Source organism: Ictidomys tridecemlineatus, chromosome 11, assembly GCF_052094955.1.
Source record: "Ictidomys tridecemlineatus isolate mIctTri1 chromosome 11, mIctTri1.hap1, whole genome shotgun sequence".
Lineage (NCBI taxonomy): Eukaryota > Metazoa > Chordata > Mammalia > Rodentia > Sciuridae > Ictidomys > Ictidomys tridecemlineatus.
In genome coordinates this window covers 8,811,512-8,823,657 of record NC_135487.1, presented here as the reverse complement: position 1 = coordinate 8,823,657, position 12,146 = coordinate 8,811,512, and the positions used below count along the sequence as shown (strand labels likewise).

Genomic DNA, 12,146 nt, shown 5'->3' with positions numbered 1-12,146 from the left:
TTCAGCAGAACACAGCTGTGGCTGTGCTGGTCCTGTCACCCAAGTACTTGTTTCTCACCTAACCTCTCACAGCATTAATCTGGTCATCTTACAGTGGCTGCTCGAGATCTTGGAATTCCTCCAACACAACAGGGAACTCGGGAAAATTCCCTTTCCAGGTAACCCCATGTCAGTGACAGGGAGGCTTCCTGAGGTCCCAGGTGAACAACCCAAAGCAAACTGGAAGCCCACGACAGGCAGCGCCAATACTTCACCCTCTTGCAGAGATGCCAGGCACACTCAATCAGTACAAGACTCACCCAAGATTCTAGAAGGTATTCTTTATTTGGTAGGGAGAAACTCTTGTATAAATAATCTGAGCTAAATCCGTTAACTACTTCCATTCTCAAAAGCTTTCAAAAATCAGTTATGCCTACTGTTTGCAGAGCAAGGTGTGCATCACCTTCACATTTTAAGAAGCCCTTGAACATAAATGAGTTATTATTTTAAGGGAAAACATATTTCCTTTAAACAAGTTATTCATAGTTTTTATTTCAAGGTAAAAATAAATCCCTAACCATTCTCAATAAAACCATGACAGATTGTTCTGATGTTTGTCTGCTATGGCCGGCAAGACAATGTGCCTTCAGTATGGATCTAATAAAATAGATGGGGACAGTTGCAAGGGGCTTTGAACTCCAGGTTAAATCTGAACTTGACCTTGCAGGGCCTCCTCAGACACTGTGTGAGGATTTATTATCCCACTCCCAAAGCCCTGAAGGTCTATAGCAAAAGGCAGAACAGGAATTACTGAAAAGCAGAGCCTGTGACACGTGCATAAGAGCCAGGGTTCCAGACCGCCAATCAAGAAAGCGGCTGTGGCCACCGGGATGGGAGGCAGGGTTCTTGACTGGGGGAGTGCCACAGACAGAATCTAATTTTTTAACAAGATTAAGTTTAAAAACAAGTGATAAAGTAGGTGACAAGTAAGCAGCCAGGAAGACAGGTCCATTAAGATTCCAAACTAATACACAAATAGGGTTTGAACCGCAGGCGCAGGCGACAGCTGCGAGAAGATAAGAGCTGGTCCAAGCGGCAGAGGAACTGGCAGAGGAACTGGCAGAGGAACTGGCACAACGAGTTAGCTAACTCAACAAGGCAAAGAGGTGTGAGGATGAGTCCAGAAATGCGGGGTGACCACTGGGAAGAGTAATCTTGAAGACATTTTATAGAGAGCAGTCAGAGCAGGGATGGGACTAAAGTGGACAGTGGGGAGCTCTTGCAGGGGGATCTAGGAGGCCAGACGTTCCATGGAAAGCTACATCCATGGATGGAAAGAAAGACTGTCCCCACACAGACCAGTCAGGGTTTCAGTTAGAGATTCACAAGTCTTCAGTCTCAAAGGGTGGCTCAGAAAAAGAAATTGTCAACAGGATAAATATCCTGAGAGAAGAGTAGAAGACACGAACCTCTGGCTTTGTGGAAGGCATGGAAAGGATTAGAAAAATAGTACCACCCTCTCTCTATGTCCAGAAGGGAACGTACTAGTAGGATCAAAAATCCTAAGAACTTGAGAGATAACTTGCAAAAGTTGCTCTCAACAATAATTGTGCCATGGCATCTCCAAGAAGAACATTACTAATGTTTTTCAAAACTTGGAAGTCCCTCATGCTGCTTGCATGCTCTTTACCTATCATATCAAAACATCCCAGTGAAAGAGAAGCAATGGTTATACTCAGTTTATAGATAGGAAGAGGCAAGAGGGGACAAGTGACCCCCCACTCAGCTGTGCTTCATCTGTGAGACTGTCATCTTTACATCGAGGTTGGTTAAATCACTACAGGTTGCCCTCAGATGGCATCAATCTCCTGCTCAATGTCTTCTAACAAAAGGTATCAGAGCTTAACAATTAAGAATGTAAATTAATCCAAGAGCACCCCTTTTCAAAATTCTTACTTGCAGGTATGCCTTAAAACTGGAATTTTCTGAATTATGGCAAGGTCCCTAAAATAAGTCTCAGAGTAAGAAGCACCTTGAATGTCACTTTTACAATCATACTCCAAAATAAGCTTAATTTATATTTTCTTAGTAAGATTTGAGAAAGGTACAGCATTCAGACTGATGTACATAACAGGACTTATCCATCTCACAATTCTTTTCAAATTTTGATGGCATCATTTATATTTGAAAGTACACAGAATTTCCTCACCAAAGTTTATAGTCTTAGAAACTATACAAGTGCTTGTAAAACCGAGTGGGTTTCCCCAATTTCCAGATTGGCTGACCACTATAATCAACCTAACAGCTGCACTTGGCTTTACATGTTTCAGACAAGCTGTGCCAAGAAATAATTCTGCTCTTTCAAAGCAACCTAACATGTGATTTACTGCAAGAGCTACAGAATATTCTCTTCACCAAAATGGCTGGAAAATATATAAGTGTTCAGTGAAACCTCCTTTCTGGCATGTTCCTAAAGACTAATAAATGAAAGCATAGCAGAGGTATGACATGAGCCAGGACTCCAAGAATAAATACTATATGGTACTGAGAAGAATATTATATTATATTATATTTCACTCCAAATGAATCAGATTTACTACTATACACAGTAACTCTAATTCATGCTTCAGGGAGGTGGGGAGGGGAATAAAGGACACTCTTTTTAAGAAAAAATATTAAATGATACATGCATTCACACCAGCAAAATTATTCAGCTCTTCTGTAATTCAAAACACCACCCCATTATTAAATGTGGTTCCTACAGCAGATCTGTTTTTGTATACTTTTTACTTACTCCAATAACAAAATTCAATCTATATTTTCTATACTTAGAAAGATTACAAGCAAAGATTTGGTGACTTCTATTTTTCCCCCTGAACAAGGTGCATTGATGTCACATGTTTTCCATGAAGATCATTAACTCTCTTTTAAGTTATAATGTGCCGAGTTAAAGTTAGGTAAGCACTTCAGAAGTAAACCTTTCCTCAGGACAAATTCATCATTTCTGTGCATAACCCCAAACTGATTGTTAAAGAAAGAAAAGGAAATTTTAGAAAAACTAGTTTGGGGGCTGGAGTTGTGGCTCAGTGGTAGAATGCTCGCCTAGCGTACATGAGGCACTGGGTTCGATCCTCAGCACCACATAAATGTAAAATAAAGATATTGTGTCCACCTAAACTTAAGAATAAATATTAAAAAAAAAGAAAAGAAAAACTAGTTTGGCATGTACCATCAATCTTTAAGGGGCTGCTTCACCAAGTCCCATTTTCTAGGAAGAAAGGACAGTTATTCTGGGATGTCCAGCATTATAATAGTGGACCACAGGCTTAAATTATTCAACATGTATCAACTCCATGCAATTTATTTAAATTTCATAATAAAAATTAATCTGCATACTGAGAATGCTGGTATCATGTCATGAAAAATCCTTCATAATCTCCAGGACACTTCACATTGCTTTATCTCTTGTCACAAGACTGCCAAAGGAAGACTGCTGAAGTGATCACTCTATAAAGTCACAAAAGACAAAGCTGGAAGGAACATGGACAGAAGAGGAGGACCTTTCCCCGGCTTCCAGATATAAACCATACTGTCTAAAAGTTCTGTGGGATTTGATAAACTGCTTCACTGATTCAACCATCCAGTCAGATGAGATGAATCTTTCTCTAATGCAGTAGTTATACGCAATTCTGCCCCCCACCCCCCCAGGAACATTTGGCAAAGCCTGGAGACTACTGCTTGTCACAATTCAGGGGGGAGTACCAATGGCATCTCAAGGGTAGGGAAGCTGCTAAACATTCTCCAATGTACAAGAGTCCCCACAACAAAGAATCATCCAGGCCAAATGTCAGCAATGCAGAGGCTGAGGGAGTCTGCTTTAATGGAGCCTAAGTATTGCTTTCAGGACTAATGGAGTCCACAGCTTTCAGCCACCCTACAAAGATGAATTTTATGGCTCTACCTACAAACTTCTAATTTCAAAGGAAAGAGCCAAAACACTACCCCAGGCCTCTAACCAAACACTGTAATGGGTGATGCCACCCTGACCAGCAGCAAACCATGAAGCACAGGACACATGGCAGTGGGAGCAGGTGTCACGACTGGCAGGCAGGTAACGTTCTCAGCTATCCAGAAATTCCCTGTAGCTACCCCTCTCCATTCAAGTCTGACAATTCCCTCCCTCAATGCCCATCTACTCCTCTTGTACTCACCACTGTGGAGTTTTATAGTGAAATTCCACAGTTTGGTTTTAGGATTTTGATTTCCCCCCCCCGCCCCGCCCCGCCACCAGCACAGGTATTAAAAAATAACAGGAAAAGCTACTCAGAAGAGATGAAATTAGTTAACAACAGAAGGTGCTTTCCATCCTAGAAACTCTGATTTAACAAGATCTGGAAGGCTTGTAAATCAGATCTAGACTTGAAAGGAGACTTAAAGAAACAGTTCCATGAATAAATAAACATCTAACACAAAATAATGCTCAAATGAGTATGTGTGTAGAGATATTTAAGTAACTGCAAAATCCAACTGAGAAAACAGGGAGCTAAAACTGTTATTCCTCATAACAGTATCTACAAAAAAAAAAAAAATGCTTAGAGGTTTAGAAGCGGAATTTACACTTTGCACATTTTTCAAAAGATTATAAAACTTCACAATAGAAAAAAGCTTTCAAAAATTTTTAATAATAAAAAGAAAATCTCAGGCTTTAGAAACATTTACAGATCATTATGAAATTAATAAGTTATGACTCAAAGTGAAGAATAGTTAATGGCATTGATATATATAGCATCATATGGGAAGACAGGTCACAATACACAATACTAATCCTGCATAAATGCAAGCCAAGTTCTACACATAAATATATATGACTAAGAATAGACATATGGACACCAAGAGAGACTAGCAGGTGAGAATTTGCCAAAATGTTAACAATGGCTACCTGAAGAGGAAGAAGGTTATAATCAATTTCTATCCCTTCTTTGTGATTTTCTATTTTCCATCTGTTCTGCTGTGAAAATATTTTGTTTATGCTTTGTACTTACAAAACTAATACCGTATTTACAAATTTAAACTTTATTATTTCAGGCACTACCTACAAAATAAGACAAATCCAAATAAATATACCAACTTTTCCAGGAAAGAAAATACCTTCGAAATTGACAAAAGCAAACACTTACTAAGCAATAATAATGTATTATTATTACATTCCTAACATTTTCCTGAGTAATTCAAACGTACTAGTTTAGTTCAATCAAAGCAGAAAAGATGTGTCAGGTAAAAAGAGTCCTGAATTAACAGCAAATGCAGATGAGTGTTAGTTCTCACTGTGAATTTCCATCTCTGTTTCCACGGCCTGAACTGAGGGAGGTTTAATAAGGTGATCTTTACAGGTTTTTCTCAAAGCTAAACTGATATCCACTAGGAAAAGAAAGGCTGGAGAATGAAGAGGCAGTTAGTTGCATGCCATCTCAAAAAAGAACCCTACTAAAGGAAAAGGGCGTGATTATGTCTCAGTTCTCCCTCCTTAATATCTGTACACGCATTTCCTATCATGTTTAAAAAAAAAAGGAACCTACTTTTTTTTCATACATGAACAAAACTAATCAAACTGAAACGAAATCTGTGCTATTGTAGATAAAAGAAACAGGGAAAGGTTCCATTTGCTATTAATCGAGGCAGTCATTTGTAACAATAAAACTGGAGTAACAAAAACCTCTATATATTTTAGTCATGTTTTGGGGACAATAACTGTTCTAGAGACAATCATTTCAGTGTCCCATTAAAGGGGTCTAAGAACAAGTTACTGGGATTCAGCAATAGGCGTTCTGCTTATCAAACACACACACACACAAAAAAAAAAAAAAAAAAAAAAACCCTCAACACAACCTTAGATGCATAGCTCGGACCAGCAGGAACTGCATCTCTGCACAGGGACAGGATTCCAGCAGCGCAGGCTTGGGAAATGGGGCTTCCCGGTTAACTGGGGGATTTTCCCCACTGCTCACAGCCATAGGGTTGCAAGACCCTGGGTGTTTCCCGCGTGGGTTGGGAGGGATCCTGGCGGCCTGACCTCTTAGGTTTGCTCCATGTCTCGCTTGCCACCTTCAGAAAAAGGTGCACACATTGCTTTTAGTAACAAATGTGTTAACATACTCAGAAGTGCACATCTGTCACTCACTCACACACACACACAGAGACACACACACGCCGGAGGGTCCACGGAGACATCCTGGGAGACAATCTCTAACACGAAAACTACTCAGGAAACACAAAGACGCAGGACACGGAACAGACCAAGCACGCAAACGCGCAGGGCACACTCAGCGGGAACACAAAAGAGGCGCAGGACGGCGACTTGACAATCGGGACAGCCGCGGAGCCCACGTGGGGTCCCCGGCGGCCCTGCAGCCGCGCGCCCCGGGCCCGCCGCTCCGCCACAAAGCGAGCCCCAAACTTCGCCGCGGGGACCCCCTGGGTCGGCAGGGAGGAACCCCGGGACGCCGCCCGACGCCCGCCAGCGGGGCCACCGACGCGGCGAACCGTGCCTCGCTCCCGGGCCCCACCGGCCCACAGCGCCCGGGACCTCGGAAGGGACGCGGCCGCCGGCCCCCGGAGTGTGGCAGCCGCCGCGCTCCCCGTGGGACCCCGGCGCCGGCCCCGAGGCCGCCCTCCCCCGCCGGCTCTTACCCGCGCCCGCCGCGCCCCGCGCCTCAACGCGCCGAGAGCCGCCGCCGCCACTCCGCCCGCCCCGGCGCCCGCGCCTCGCCGCCGCCATCTTGGCCCCGACCGGAAGTGACGTCGCGGCGGCGCGGCCTCCGCGACCCCGACCCCGACCGCGCGCAGCGCCTCGGCCCCACTCCACCGCCGGCCGCCCTCGCCGGCACCGTGGCCCCGGGCGCACTGGGGCGTTTTCCGCGCGATTCTGAGTTACCGAAGACTCCGCGGCCTTCCCGAAGGCAGCGGAGTGGGAGGGAAGGGCCGCCGACAGGTCGCCCCGTACCCGTCGGGGAAGCTCGCAGGCCGGGGCCCCGCCGTCCAGGGCCCCGCCGTCCAGGGCCCCGCTGTCGCCTCGCCGGGGAAGACCAAACTCCAGGGAGGCGGGCCCCGCGGACGGCTTTGCCCGTCCATCGCGAAGGCGTGTTCGCTGGCTGCCCGCCTTGCGCTTAGCACCGGTCCAAGGACAGTGGCCTTGTCCCTGTGGAACCTGGTGTTTGCAGAGAGGGAGCAAACAGGTTCTGAAGGACGAGGCGCGGGGCCCTGCGGAGGTGAACTGGATTGAACTGGATGGGAGAGAGGGTCTGGGGGAGCCCTGAATCCGGAGCTGCAGTGAGGCAGAAAGTTTGGAGTGGTCACTTAGATGTGGTATCTGAAGCACTGAGCACGTCCAGATAAGGTGTCCTGTGCAGATGACATCAGGAAGACGCTGACACTTGCCCTCCGTGGGAAGGACCCAATCTAAAGAACAGACTTTTAATTCAGTGCAGATGCACCTCTGACGTTGTCCGGAGATGTGATGAGCCCCCTGATGCACACAAGTTCATCAACGCATGTCCCTGTGTCGTCTTATTGTGAAGGGATGATGCTGTAGCTGATGACTTAACTCTAGTGAATGAATCAGTGTGACTAAGGCCTTAAAAATTGACAGGGCCGGCACATCCTAAGGGAAAAGGAAGTCACACTTTAAAAGTTTATTTCTTCCAGTCTTTTAGGAAAAGAGATTGTCCATCTCGTGGATGCCTGCAAGCAAGTCACTAATATGAAGTCGTATGAATCATTTGTCTTTTGCACTCCTTAACTTAATGCCTTTCAACTTGATCTACGTATCAAAAGCATCTAAGGTGGGAAAAAAAAAGAAAAAAGGCCCCACCATGCCATCCACCATCAAAACACTGACTTACAAATCAGCATTTTAAAAGAAAAGCTATAGGCTGACTGGTGTTCAATTGCACACTAAAGAAAAATAAAGGAATGTTAAGTTAGAAGTGATGTGGTGAATCAGAACAAGACAGGGTAGTGCCAAGAAATGATTGATAGAATGGTCAGTGGTTGTCCTTCCAAATGGCTGGGTGTGTTTGTTTCCTGGGGCTGTTGTTACAAATTTGACAGGTTAACACAACAGAAATTTATTCTCTTAACAATTGTGGAACCAGAAACCAAATATCAGTATCACTGGGCTAAAGTCAGGATGTCAGCAAGGCCACACTTCCTCCTTCCCTCTTCTGACTTCTGGTAGCTGCGGGCATGCCTTGATTCGGGACTCCCATTACTTTAATCTTTGAGGCCAGCATCTTCATCTCTCTCTGCTCCATCTTCAAATTACCTGCTCTAGTCAAATTTCCCTCTGCTCCCTCTTGTAAGAGTACATGTGATTGCATTGAGGGCCCACCCGGATAATCTAGGATAAACTCCCTGTCACTTAGTCACATCTTCAGAAACTCTTTCCTTAGTGGGGTAATAGGATTACAAGTTCAAGGGCAGCCTGGGCAACTTAGTGAGTCCCTGTCCCGAAATAAAAAGGGTTGGGGTTGTAGCTCAGTGGTAAACACTTGTGAGGTACTGGGTTCGATCCTTGGCACCACATATAAGTAAATAAAAGTATTGTATCAATCTACAACTAAAAATATTTTTTTAAAAATTCTTTTTAAATATACTGTCTAAATCTACAATGTGAATGAAACTCCACTCTATACAAGTGCACCTAGCACAGCTTCTGATCAGTTTCTTCCATTGTGTGGTGGTGCTATTGTAGAGGACATGATCTCAATCACTACAACATCCCAGGACTCAGATCAGTATGTGGTATGTGTTCAACACTAAATGGACTAGGGGCGGGGTACTGGGGATTGAACCCAGGGGAGCTCTACCACTGAGCTACAACCCTAGGCCTTTTTACCTTTTATTTTGAGACAGGTTCTAAGTTGCTCAGGCTGTTTTTGAATTTACCACCCTCCTACCTCAGCCTCTGGTATTACAGGCATACACCACTGCACTCTGATAAATAGATGTTTTTATGGTGGGGAAAAGTCTTCTCCCTTGCTCTGGATGTGGATGGATTAAAGCAAATATGTTGTGGCCCAGACATTGTGTATTTAAAAGACAGCATATGGTTATAATTGGAACCCCAGGGCTCCTGCTCAGCGTAGCAGCCTGACGCCTGCAGCATTGCTCCTAAAGAGATTAAAGCTTTTACAACTGAGATTAAAGAGTTTACAGCACATTGCCAACGAAAATGTAAGTGGACTTCAAACTCCCCGAATGATAACAGTACTTATTCTCTACTGAGTTCAGTTCTTGATATTTTACATGCACTTTCTCACTTATCCTCACGAAAATCCTGTGTGATAAGCACTATGCTCATGTACGACTGAGGAATACAACCCAGGAGGGATGAAAGAATCTGCCTAAAGAAGTACTAGATCAGGTTTTGATCCTAGACAGGTTAGCCCCCTAGTGAGCAACCTCCTCACCCCCAGTGCTCACACATGTCTGTGTGTGTGCACCTGCACGAGGACACACACCAAAGCTGGGCCAGGAGCCAGGCAATAGCGCCGCACACATGCCAACAACTAGTTGTTCCTCTCCAACATACTCAATACTCAGGGTAGACATTCAGAAGTACTTTTTAACAATATTTTCATTAAGAGACCATTCTAAATACTGTTCCTGGACTTTCATACAGAATACCTATTAAAGATCAGAGGAAGGGGACCCAGGGCCTGGGAGAAACTGCATCAAATCAACTCATCTTTTGATCAGACAGCACATTGCTTGCCTTAGAAAACAAAAACAGAAGAACTGAGTTCCCTTTCCTGTGGCTGCAAATGATTTTCAACAAGGTTAGCATGTCTTTTGGTTTCTTCACCTTGCCCTTCCCACCTGCCTTCCTTCTGCAGCTTGATGTGCCCCCAGCAAGGAGTCACACTTTAGCAATCACACCTGCAAACACCTGCACTCTGGGTTCTGACTAGAGAGGTGTGAATGAAGTGCAAAGATAGCAACTTTGAGGATGAGAGGTACATCTTATTGTGCAAGAGACACTTTGGGCTGCTCAGTTCCATGAAAAAAACCTCTGCAACCTCACAACATATCCATGATTCTCAGCAGTGGTGGAACTTAATGATAAGAAGGGAAGAGAGGTCACCTGTAGTGAGCACCAGTCTGCACTTAACACTAAGGCAATATACTGAGTCCCCATTTAATCCCCACAACAGCAAGGACAGCTCCTGTTACAGATGAAGAAGCTGAAGCCAAAATTCAATGTTGAGAGACACAGGCTGGTTGCATAGTCAAGGATTTGACTGGTGTCAAAGTCCACAATGTGTCTACTGTTCATGCTGTTGCCAGCCACGAAGATGCTCCCAGACACTCTGGACAAAGACACCACCCCTACCCTCCAAGAATGCAGGGTTTGATGGAGGAGGCTGGATTTGCAAAAGCAGCTTAGAGCTCAGTGTGCAACTAGAACTGCACCCTGACACTCCGCCCTGCTGAGCAAGTACTTAGCTTACTGAGCCATACCCCCAGCCCCTTAGATACTATTTTTAAAAAGAAGAGAAAGAAGACTGACTCCAAGTTGCTAAAATTTCTAACCAGAGCACTGACTCTAGAAGTTTCCATGGTCTCTCTATGTCACACATTTTTTATAACCAGACATGTAATAAATCAGTTAACAGGCTCAGCCTCTCCAAAACAGATGCCCCTAAGTAGCAGAACCTGTTTCAGAACCTTCAGTGTACCAAGCTCTTAGGCTGCTGTGGTGCGTCCTGAGACTACAAAGGGAAGTTCAGTCTCCATCTTCCTGGAAGGCAGAATTAATTCACTAATTCACCACCACGAGAGCATGAATAAAACATATAGGTCGACAACAAAGACATAAAGTGAAAATATTTTTCAGCAGGAAATGGCAGCAGCGTGAAAAGGAACAGAAGATAAATCAGGTACAGAAATGCGCAGGCTGCACCGCGGTGGTGACGCCATGAGCCGGGTTTGCTGCCTCAGATGAGATGCTGCAGTGTGTCACTTTAGAGGATGTCAACTGACAGGATGACGTGCTGCCTGCCTGGTCATCACCCACTCCTCCCCAGCACGAACCAGCTGTTCCCTGGGGACCCCCACTTCTGCAGAGACACCGCTGTAGGAGCCCCATGTTCTGGAAATGCTTGGAGCTTTTCTTCGTCTTGCTTTCTGGCTGGGATTTGCTCATGTCCCTTCTCTGCTGCACCCAAATTTTGCCTTTCCTTAGAAATTTCAGCTTTTGGTTGAAATTTTGCTTCATTGTACTAATTTCCTAGGGCTTCCATAATAAAAGACAGTATCCCAAATGTGGTGTTTAAAACAACAGAATTTAGCCTCTCACAGTTCTGCCGTTGTGGGCAGGGTTGGTACCTTCTGGAGGTTCTGAGGGGGGATTTTTCCAGGCCCCTCTCCTAGATTCTAGGGTTTGCCTTGGCATTCATTGGCTTGTACACGCCTCACTTGAACTGTCTTAGTCACATGGCCTTCTTATAAGGCCTTCTTTATAAGCCGTGGATTTAAGGTCCACCCTAAGTAGTATGTCCTCAACCGAACCCATTACGTCTACAGACACTCTTCAGTGAGGTCAAATCTTGAGATTCTTTCTGGTAGACATGAATTTGGGGGGAGGGGCACCACCCAACCCAGTGAGGAGTAGAGCCCACTTTCATCATTCCATATTTCTGTGAATCCCACCATAACCCCCACCAGCAATTGTCCATGTGCTGTTTGTCCCACTGCAGTCTGACCCCTGGATGTGTCTTAGGTCCCAAACATATTCTAAGCCCCTTGAAAATGAAAACAGAGTCACATATCTCCACTCTAATCAGCGATGGGCACAAGTAATCCTTCGATCAAACCAGTGCACGGTTTCGTGATGTAGAAATGATTCCTGAAATACAAACACATCAGCCACCGCTAAGCAAGGACTCAGGCCAATGTGGAATTTGCTTTTCTCCCAATTTTGCTTATGTGTCCCCTTGCCCTGAAGGATTTAAACTCTAGTAATCAAGATTTTCTGAGGCTAACAAAAGAAGGAATAATTCCTTTACAAGGCTCCACAAATAGAGTGAGAAGGCACAGCCTTCCTTTGTCACAGAGGTCCTTGTTTCAACCTCATAAGGCAGCCATAGAGGTGTCACAAACAGAGAGCA

The 12,146-nt window shown here is 44.8% G+C and overlaps 1 protein-coding gene across 6 annotated transcripts in view; it reads right to left on the bottom strand.

Annotated features, from left to right (window-relative positions):
* Positions 1–6,773, bottom strand: part of Prdm2 (PR/SET domain 2) — a 118,272-nt gene extending 111,499 nt beyond the window's left edge. For 3 of the 6 annotated variants that reach the window (XM_078025314.1, XM_078025316.1, XM_078025317.1), the window contains exon 1: positions 6,667–6,743. The gene's annotated coding sequence lies outside the window, so the exon portion shown is untranslated. Of the gene's footprint in view, positions 1–6,666 lie in introns of all 6 variants that reach the window. The other 3 variants (XM_078025320.1, XM_078025322.1, XM_078025318.1) reach the window with 3 other exon arrangements.
* Positions 6,774–12,146: the final 5,373 nt, after the last annotated feature.